Consider the following 10,744-nt stretch of genomic DNA (forward strand, 5'->3'; position numbering starts at 1 on the left):
CAAGTACTTGGGCGTTAGCAGGGAACTGGATTGGAAGCAGAACAACCAGGACTGGAACCGGCACTTCGATATTGCAGTTGGCGGCTTAGCTCACTGCACCACAACACCAGCCGCAAGAGGAGGCAGCTTGAAAAAGAGCCATGTGGAGTACTGAGGAATACAAGACAAATGAGATGCGTTTTCTTCTCCTGAGAGCTTGGAGGGGAGGGATGGCAGGTGTGATACAGCAAGGGGTGAACCACACAGGTGCTGTGACTCACACAGGTGCCACAGACGCAGCCCTTAGCAGCAGAGGGAAAGTTCTTCCCAGGTGGAGATCATCAGAGATGCATTTGTGGAGGAGGCAGAACTGAAGACCTTGAATGGACTCGGTGTGGTCTCCCAGGACAGACAGGGCTTCGAGAGCACTCCAGCAGGTGGACCGTCAGGAGAATGGGGTAGAAAACAAACGGTGCCGTCGGACTCCCACTTGAGCCTTGTGTGTGAGCAGTGACTGGAGGAGTCTGAAAGACGGTGTGAGTTAGGCAGGGGCCTGCAGCTTCAGCTGTGGAGATAAGGTTTACTTACGAGGCAGTCCAGTGTTGCTGGGAGCTTTTGAGAAGGTGAGAATTAGTTGTTACTCTCTGTCCCCTTGTTTGTGTGTACCTGGAGAAAGACCCTGCAAGCTGTGGCACCAGCTCCCTCACTGTTCAGCTTCCAGTTTGGCTCCATTATTGGGGGGGTGCTGGTGGTGCATTGGAGCACAGGAGGAGTGGGAGGTCAGGAAACATCTTCCTTGCTCCCTTCTGCTGGTTATAGCTGTGTCCCTCCAGAAACCTACATGGTCACTCCAGGGAATTCTGATATCCAGGCAGATCCTAGAATCCATGATTCACAATATTTACAAATAGTTTCCTTATTCAATTGTGTAACTGAAATAGTACTCTTGTGCATATTTCATAGTTGAGAAAGCCAGGGCTAAAAGGATTGTGTTATGTCCAACATCAACCAATTTGTAAGCAGAATAGCTTACAAATAGGGTTAGGATAGACTTTTTGTGTAGCAGTTTTTAATTTTTAAAAAAGATTCATTCATTTATTTGAAAGGCAGAAATACACGGAGAGAGAGAGATCTTCCATCTGCTTCTTCCATCTGCTGGCTCACTCCCTAGCTAGCTGCAATGTCTGGGTCTGGGCCAGGCCAAAGCCAGGAGATAGGAGCTTCTTCTGTGTCTCCCACATAGATGATAGGTGCCTAAGGACCTGAGCCATCTTCCACTGCTTTCCTAGGCTCATTAGCAGGGAGCCGGATCAGAAGTGGAGCAACCAGAACTCAAACTGGTGCCCATAGGAGATGCCAGCACTACAGGCAGTAGCTTAACCATCTACACCACAGCACTGGCCCCAATGCAATAGTAAATAAACCACTTGAGTTGCCCACATCCCATAATGATGTGCCTGGATTCCAGTCCCAGCTCAGCTTCCGATTCCAATCTCCTGCTAATGTGCACACTCAGAGATAACAGGTAATGGCTCAAGTAATTGGCCATCCACATGCGAAATCTGAATTGAGTTCTGGGCTTCTGGTTTCAGGCTAGCTTAGACCTGAGTGTTGTAGCCATTTGGGAACTAGAGGATGGAAGATTCTCTCTCTCTGTATTTCATGTAAAATGAGAATATGTAAATAAAAATTTAAAAAACAGTAGCTGGGATTAGAATCTCCATTTGTGACTTTATATTCAGCTCCTTGAGGGAACCAGGAGTCAGGAAGACTGGTTAGAAAGGCCTTGGAATAATGGAGTCATCGTGCTATTTCCTCTACTCTTGTATTACCTTATATTGCCCATTTAGTTTTAAATGCCGATTTAACTAGCATCTGCTTCATGCAGCTTTCTATGGTTCCCTGGGGCCATCATAACCTCATAATACAGAGGCTACCTCTGCTTTGAAATGCCTGTCTTGTCTTTCCCATTGTCTCTAGACCTATTTAAAATGTGCATAGTGCATGGCTTCTGAAATCTTTGATCTTCTAAACTCAGTGATTTTGTTGTACCTGAGCGAGTGCAAACAGAGGAATACCATACACTGATAAAATTTGATGGTCCTTTATTGCCAGCGGTGGAGAGCAGGCTCCTGCCCTAAAGAACTCTTGACCCTGAGGTCCAAAACAACAGGGTTTATAAAGGCAAAAACCACAAAATTGGGAGGGGAATACATGATTGCTAGGATCGGGGGGAATACATGGTTCCTGGGGTCAAGCTGTTCTAAAGCCTATGGGAAACTAATATCAATTATAACCTAACAATACCAGTTACAACCTTAGCAATTTCAATTATAATCTTGACACTAATCCAGGTATTGGCCTAAATCATATGTAGGACATAGACAAATTACAATCTTATCATTAACCCAGGTGTAACTTATCATAGAAACTCCTAGCATGGGGTTTCAATGCTTTGCCAAGTGTGATGCAGTGGACTGCTATTGCCTGAGTGTTTTAGGCCATAGTTTTAGACCAGAGTCTCCTGGTGTGTTGAGGGGAGGGGGGTGCTTCCTCAAGATGGTGTCTCAGGTGCTCCCAAACGGAGTCCCTACTGTCAAGGTGTTACTTCAGTTTCATTCATGCCCTCACTCAAACTGTGGATCTTGTCATCAGCTAGAACAGCTCAGACCTGTGAAACTCGAGGACACCATTCTCCGGCCACTCTAGTGTTATCGCTCACTGTACACGGATTCCTGGCCCCCTCTTTAATCCCAAGCCACCACCCCCTTCATGGCTTTACTGTCTTCCATACTCAGCTGAGCGCTCTCTGAAACCAGAACAATCACCAGTCACCACGCACTGCCCCAGTCCTTCCCTTGCCAACATCTTTGAAGATTTCTAGGGCTTTTTAATATTCAATCCTTCTGTCATCACTTGTCCTATGCTTCTCCAAATATCTGCTCTCATCATTCCTGTATTCAAATGTTGTAGACGATCCCAGAGCCATGGAAGCTGAGGCTACCACAAGCATAGGTTTCCAATCTCGGTCTGACACTTTAATCTGACTCTCATCCTTCTCCCACACTCACTTTTAGCATGCCCTCTCCCACCCCCACTGAAGCCTCTTGGAAGGAAGCATCCCCTCTTGTCAGATGCAACCCCTGTGCCTGCTAAGACTTTGGTAACACCCTATCTTCTGTTAGTAGCTAAACATCTCAAAACATCGACTATGCTTTCACACTATTGATTATTCTGTCTGAAGTCTCTTATCACAGCTTCCAATGGGCTTCCCCACTTTTTTCCTGACCATTCTTTTTCAGTCACCTTTGCAGGCTTGTTAATCATGCCCTCTTCCTGAAATGCCAGTATGTTCCCCAGGACTCTGCCCTTGGCTGTTCTCACCCTACCCTTTCTATTTGGATGATCACATCCATTCCTGTTGCGTCGATTACCATCTCAATCCAGGGCCACTCAAAGTTTGCCTTTGCCCAGCTCTCTTCCCTGAGTCCTGGTTTTATTTCCAACTCCTTACTATATATCTGCCTGGCTGTCCCACAGGTCCTTCAATCTCAGCATGTCTAAATGAGGAATGTTTTTCTCTCCTCACCCCAAATCCGTTCCTCCCAGGTTCCCCGTCTTGTAGTTGCTGCTGTCCACCTGGCCATGCCATTTGCTCTGCTCCCTCCCCTCCACATAGCCTCACTGAGCATCAGACAGACACTGCATCCTTAACGGCACTCCTCTCTCCTTTTTATCCTCCCCCTCCTGCAGTCGCTTTAGATTCAGTCCCCATCATTTCTTGCTTGGACTGGTTGCAGCATCCTCCCACACAGTGGCCCTGCTTCCAGTTTCTCTCTGATCTCATCCATTCATACACGGCAGTATGCCTTCCCCTCCACTTAAAACCCATCAATGATCCCTGCCATGCACAGGCTAATCCACAAGGAAAAGCCTCATGTTCCGGCCTGCATCCACCCTCAGCTCCCCCATGCTCCTCAAACAAACCTTCGCCCAGGCAGACCAACTCCTGGAGTCCCTGACAACACCTTGTTTAGAGCCTTAGCTGACATTGGTTCCTCTACCTGTACTGTCCCTTTCTTTTCTGTTCACTAGCCTGGCACTAACTTTCTTTTAATATTCAGCTGTGTAACCTGACTTGTAAAGCTTTCTTTTTAAAAAATATTTATTTGATAGGCAGAGAGAAAGGAGAAAGAGAGGTCTTCCATCCATTGGTTCACTCCCCAAATGGCTGCAATGGCTGGGTCTGGTCCAGGCCAAAGCTGGAAGCCCTGAACTCCATCTGGGTCACCCACATGGGTGTCGTGCACTCAAGTACTAGGGCCATCATCCTCTGTCTTCCCAGGTGAATTAGCTGGAAGCTAGATCAGAAGCAGAGCAGCCAGGGCTTGAACCAACGCTCCCGTATGAGATGCCAGCATCCCAAGCAGCAGCTTAACCCCCTGTGTCACAACACCAACCCTGATTTTTTAAGCTTTTCAAAATTCCCCAGAGAGAAATTCTCCACTATGCCTTGTATACACACATCAGTTGATTGCATGCATTATTCAACATGTGGTCCTGGATCTGACTTCTTTTTTAACCCTGTGGATCTAGCACAGTGCCTGGAATATGGAAGGCTTTCTGTGAATGGCTGTGTGATTTTCAGGCCTGCAGTGGGAAGTGTGCAGTGAGAAGACAAGTGAATGAGACCTGTAGCCAGATACATTGAATGTGAGTCCTGACTTCTGACTACCCATTACCAGCTGTGTGACCTTGGACAAGTACTGCAACCTCACCAAGTATAGATTTTCACATCTGAAAATGAAATAATAATCATATTTATCTTGTGGGGTTGTTGGGAGGATTAAATGAGAAATGCAATGAGATGTTAGAAATTGCCCATAAATACCAACCATTTCCTTAAGAGGGCAGGTGGGAGGAAGACAAGCCAGCCAGGTACACAGAGATAATTCCTGAGGAGGAGAAAGGAACCTGCAGGTGGTCTTTTGTATATTCAATGCCAAGTGTAAGCCAGGAAAGATAATTATTTCAAAACTAGGATATATTCACATTAACAACATGATATAATTAAATCTTTTTAAAAATATTTATTATTTGAAAGGTATTTACATGGCCAGTGCTGCGGCTCAATAGGCTAATCCTCTGCCTGTGGCGCCGGCACCCCGGGTTCTAGTCCCGGTCGGGGTGTCAGATTCTGTCCCGGTTGCTACTCTTCCTGTCCAGTTCTCTGCTGTGGCCCGGGAGTGCAGCAGAGGATGGCCCAAGTGCTTGGGCCCTGCACCCACATGGGAGACCAGGAGAAGCACCTGGCTCCTGGCTTCGGATCAGTGGCCATTGGGGAGTGAACCAATGGAAAAGGAAGACCTTTCTCTCTTTCTCTCTCTCACTGTCCACTCTGCCTGTCAAAAAAAAAAAAAAAAAAAGGTATTTACAAAGAGAGAGGGTTCACTCCCAAATGCTCTCAAGGAAGGGGCTGGGCCAGGCCAAAGCCAGGAGCTTCTTCCAGGTCTCCCACATGGGTGCAGGGGCCCAAGTACTTGGGCCATCTTCCATTGCTTTCCTAGGCCATTATCAGGGAGCTAGATGGGAAGTGGAGCAGCCGGGACTCAAACCAGTGCCCATTTGGGATGGTGGCATCTAAGGCAGCTGCTTAACCCACTGCAACACAATGCTGGCTCCTCTAATTAAATCTTTACAATGTTTTTATGAATTTGTATTTCTACTTTTATCTTGATGAAAGAAACTACAAAGTTCTGAGGGGTAAAGTATGTTTCTGTAGGTCCCTCCACTTATGATGCAAAGGCAGGACTTGAACTCACATCCAGGTAAGAGCCCTTGCTCCCTCAGCCACACTCCTGGCCTCTGACATAGTAGTGTTGAGGAAAGAGGTCCAAGCAGGGAGACCACAGCAGGAGGCAGGTCTCAGGCCCCAAGCTGCTCCCAAGCATCTCAGTTTCCAGTTCCAGGCCCCCAGTGACTCCGTCTTGTCTCCTCTACACCTGCTGATTTCTCCCAAGAGGCGCTGCAGTAATGACTCAGCTGGGAGCCGTCCAGCCCCACCTTCCAGGCCTGGTGGGAAAGATTTCTGAGGAGATAATGGCCTTCAAAGTGTAATTGAACTTAATGCACTACTGAATTGTCGCTAATGTAAGGCCCATTGTCTGTGCCTCTGAGGAAGCAGATTCTGGAAATTTGGAAAGGAATGTCTAAACTAAAGCAGCTGCTACTTTTCTGAACAAAACGGATGGTCAGGGGCTGGCGTTTGTGGCCTCTGTGGCTGTAGCTGAGAGTCCAGTCTTCCAAGAAAGTGTCATGAAGAGGGCTCTACTGTCCTTTGGGAATGTCACAGAAGGCCTGTGTGACCCCCACCCCCATGTTCACACTTCCTCCACACCACAACCCCATCTTGGTGGGAGAAGAATGCCAACAGCTGCATAGGAATCTCTGTGGGGCTGCGGCTACATTTTTCATGATGATGATGATGATGATGATAATAACAACAACAATACAGAAGAAAGGAAGAAGACTTGAAATAAATATTCTGGAGGGTGAGTGGTTAGAGCTGCTCTTGTCGCAGACTGCTAGCATCCGGGGCCACTGGGTTGTGTCGTGCTCACCCCTCCCCTGACTGGCATACAGAGAAAATGCTTAAAAAGTGCTCGGGCAGGGGCTTTGCTTTCTTCCATTTCTGACGTTGATCTCCCCTTCTTTTGCCTCCCACACCAAAGCTGTCACTGAGGGGTTCCAGTGGGTTCTCTGAAGGGAGCCACCCTCCCACCTCCTCTCTGTCACTCATGCCACACTTCTGCATCTCTGCTGCAGAGGCAAGTGTGTGACCCACCTGTGTCCTGTCACATCTCCACTGCAGCCTCGAGACCCTCTGAGGTTTCTGAGGGTCACATATGGAATCTCAAAGTAGCTTGCTTGAAATTTTCATTTTAAAATATGATCACGGGCAAGAGATGAATCTGTGGCTCTAATGTTAAGAAATTCTCTTTGAGTCTGTCAGCTTGGGGGGGTCCTTTCTCTGGGGCCTTGGGGGATGCTGTGTGATCTGAGGACTTTGGAGTGTGTGTGCCTACAGGAAGTGACTGCAGCAGATGACAGGTGTTGGCTGGACACGGGGAAACTGTCTGCAGAGAGGGGAATACACATGGCAGCCTTGGGTCCTAGTCTCTGTTTTGCCAGCCCTGACTCCTGGGAGGTGGCCAACAGAGGCTCAGCTCGTGCTGGAGCCTTGCTGCAGCCAGCCCAGGTTATAGTTTGTATTTAAAGATTAATTTATTTAAAAGGGACAGGGATAGGGATAAGGATAAGGATAAGGATAAGGATAAGGATAAGGAGAGGGAGAGGGAGAGGGAGGGAGAGAGAGAGAGAGAGTATTCCATCTCACTCCCCAAATGGCCACAGCAACCAGGTCTAGGCCAGGCCAAAGCCAGGAGCTAGGAAAACTTTTCTCGTCTCCTACATGGGTGGCAGGGGCCCAATTACTTGGGCCATCATCTGCTGCCTTCCCAGGTGCATTAGCTGTAACAGGTCAGAGTAGCCAGGACTCTAACTGGCACTCCAATATGGGGTGTCAGCATTGCCAGAGGCAGCTTAACCTGCTGCACCACAGTGTTGATCCTCAGGTCTTAGTTTTGCTTCAGGCCTAGCTGTGATGTCCAAGACCTTCCCATCTATCACCAATCCATTGGTCTGTCAACCTGCATCTTCCCATACATCTGGACTTTCACCTTTAAAAAATCAGTCATAAGTGTCAGCTTCAGGAAATTCTGAGCTTTGATGAAGGTGACAGTGTTCTTTGAAGCACCCCCTGTCTCCCCTCCAGCCTAGTTTGACCATGTGCTTCAAGGTCTACACCTTGGTAAACAGGCCACACTCTGACCTCTCAGCCAGGACACATGTCGCCCCCTGCCTCACACTGTCTTCTCCTTTGACTCCTCCACCATGTCCACTTTCTGCTCACTTTTCAGCCTTGAGTTGCAATGTCTCTTCACATCCTCCCCATTGCCTGTGTCTGGGTAAACGTTTCCCCTCATCCACACCTCCTGAGCACCTTGAGTTACGCCAAGAGGACATCTTTCCTCTATGGGTGAGGCCTTGAGTATCAGCTCAGGTCAGACTGGTCTGCTCATGACCCATGTTCCTAGGTTTTAGCTGTAAAGAAAGACAAAATTCATGAAATACTTGTGAACAATGGGAAGGAGACTTTTGTCAAGACTGTTCTAGGAGGGAAGAACTCAACTCCAAATACAAGAGGGACAAGTACGGATGTGTAGCCAACAAACAGCATGTGGAAAAAAATGAAAGATTATGGAGAGGAGCTTGGTAAGGTACCAAGGGTGGGGGTGGGGGAGAGGAACTGACTAGATAGTGTGGCTATAAACTGGCTAGGCATTCTTTGATAAAAATGAGCTTGGCTGGCCAAGGATGAGAGTTCAGAGTTTCCTGTGAAAAGTCTGGTGAAGGAGGGAGTCCTTATCCTAACTCAGGAGAAGGAAGCTGTGGCTGAGCAGGTTCTCGGCCTCCATCTTGGGGCCATCTGAACACTGTCATGTAGTGCTCCCCGAAAAGTGGCAGCCTCTGCCCGTGGAGGAAACCTTACATACTGCTACTGACCTATGGTTGGCTGTGGGCATCAGAGCTGCTCTGGGGTTAGGAGAGATACCTATTTTCCCTGGATTCATGGCTAACCTTCTCCTCTCAGAGCTCTGTGTTCTGGAGGGGTGGGGAGAGTTAGCCCTACCTAGATACTCCACAATGCAAAGTGCCTTGCTGTTGGGGAAGACAAGGAAGGTGTGAAATCCCAAGGAGGAATTTTGAGTAGGATTGTAGAGAGAGAGGCAGGCAACCCTGCTGCTGATGCCTGTTTGCTGCTGCATTGTTGTCTTGTTATGCTTTCTCTAGGCCTTTGGGGTTATCTCCTCAACCCAGGTGGGACTTCAAAGCCTATTGGAGCAGAGAATCCTGGGACAGAGGCAGGAATATGTCGCAGGTTTTTAATAGCAGAGTCATCTTTGGAATTTTAATTAGCTTATCTTCACACTACTATATATTTACATATCCTAATGACGAGATTACACATTTCAATTAGTATGTAATTACTAGTTCTATTACTTAAAGAAAAATACTTGGAGATAATTGCATAATTATGAAATACAATTAGAAAATGGCATATAATTAAATTTATAAAAGCTTTTGAAACACTCCTCCTACCTTCCCACCCCCCTTCTGCACAAAAGACTTCTTGTATTTATTCTCTCGGCTTTCTCTCTCTCAAGTAGGATTGCAGCCCTGTGTGGTCCAGCATCTTCAAGGGCTGGGTATTCCCCTGGAGGACACAGGGAGTTGCTTCTTGGGGATTTAGCACCATGTGGCCTCTTTGGGATTTAGGAACAACTCTTGACTTTGGAAACCCTGCCTGAGATTCGGGACTCAACAAGCATTTTTGCAGGCTTTAGGTGGCTGTTGCCCTATCTTCCCTGCTGTTCTATCCTTGGGGAGTGTGGAAAAGGAAGGAAAGAGTGGGATCCATCGATTCCAGGGGCTGGGTGTTATAGGTGGGCTCTCCGCTGGGACAGTGGCAGGCAGATTGCCAGAGGTCATTTTGACGTGGCTGTGGCACTTCACTATTTTGAGCACATCTTCACATTTTCCAATTCCTTTAATCTTCAGCACCGTCTGATGAGACACGAAGATGAACCCAGCGACTTATTCCCCTCTTTGGAACTCCTTCTTCCACTGATGTCGGTATCGCCACTCGGCATTTAGTTGCTCTCATTTCCCACTTGTTACATCTTTTTCTCCTTGGCTAACAGATAAAGTCTTATTGCTATCCAGACTTCTGTCTTCTCTCCTATTTTTTTTCATTCTTGGGAAATTCACGTTTGGTGGAGGGACAAGCAGGGGGAAGTTGGCAGGGGGGACGTGGAGGGCAGCTAGATGGTGCCAAGAAGCTACGGTGGCAGAGACCGGCCCCTGTTTACACACCTATTTTCCTTTCCCCCAGGCCACTTAGTTAGTGTCTCAGACTTTCCTGCAGACATGTGTAGCCTGTAACTGTGGACAGAAGTCAGGCACCCTGCTGTTGGCCCTGAGCCCCCTCCTCCCCTGGCTGGCAGCATGTTCATGTCCAGGGTAACCTTCAAAGTCATCGCTCTGAAGAAGGCAGGGCCTCCACCCTCTCAGCAGGACCATTACTATCACTCTCCCCATGCCAGTGTTTAGAGTCTGGGCAAGGAGAAGCTTCCTTATACTAAATCACAGAAATGTCTTGGTTTATCTGTTAGAGTAGCTCCTTATCAAACCAAACAACCATAAGAATATGAAATAACTCTTGGACCTTAATACCTGTATTAGCAATTGGTAGGGTTTAAATGCATCCCCCAAAAGTTCAAGGCTTGGCTGGACAGTTCCTTGTGTGTACTGGCCACACAGTCACAAAGCATCCAATCCATTTGGTAAATTGAGTTAAATTCCTTACTGTCCAAGGATAAGCCATTTCAGCAACAACTCACATGAGACTATTACCTCACACAGAGACATGCGCTGAAGAGATGGTAATTTAAGCTGGGGTACTGACACAGACCCAAATATGACCTAGGCAGGAAGTCCAAGACTAGACAGTCCCCACGAAGTAGCCTTTACAGCATTTCATTTGAATTTTTCTTAAAGATGTAGAACATAATGCATGACAAATAGGCTGCCAGGTATCAGCATTACAATGCTCATCTCATGAGCTTTGGGCAACAAACAGTGG

Source organism: Lepus europaeus, chromosome 7 (assembly GCF_033115175.1).
Source record: "Lepus europaeus isolate LE1 chromosome 7, mLepTim1.pri, whole genome shotgun sequence".
NCBI classification, from domain to species: domain Eukaryota; kingdom Metazoa; phylum Chordata; class Mammalia; order Lagomorpha; family Leporidae; genus Lepus; species Lepus europaeus.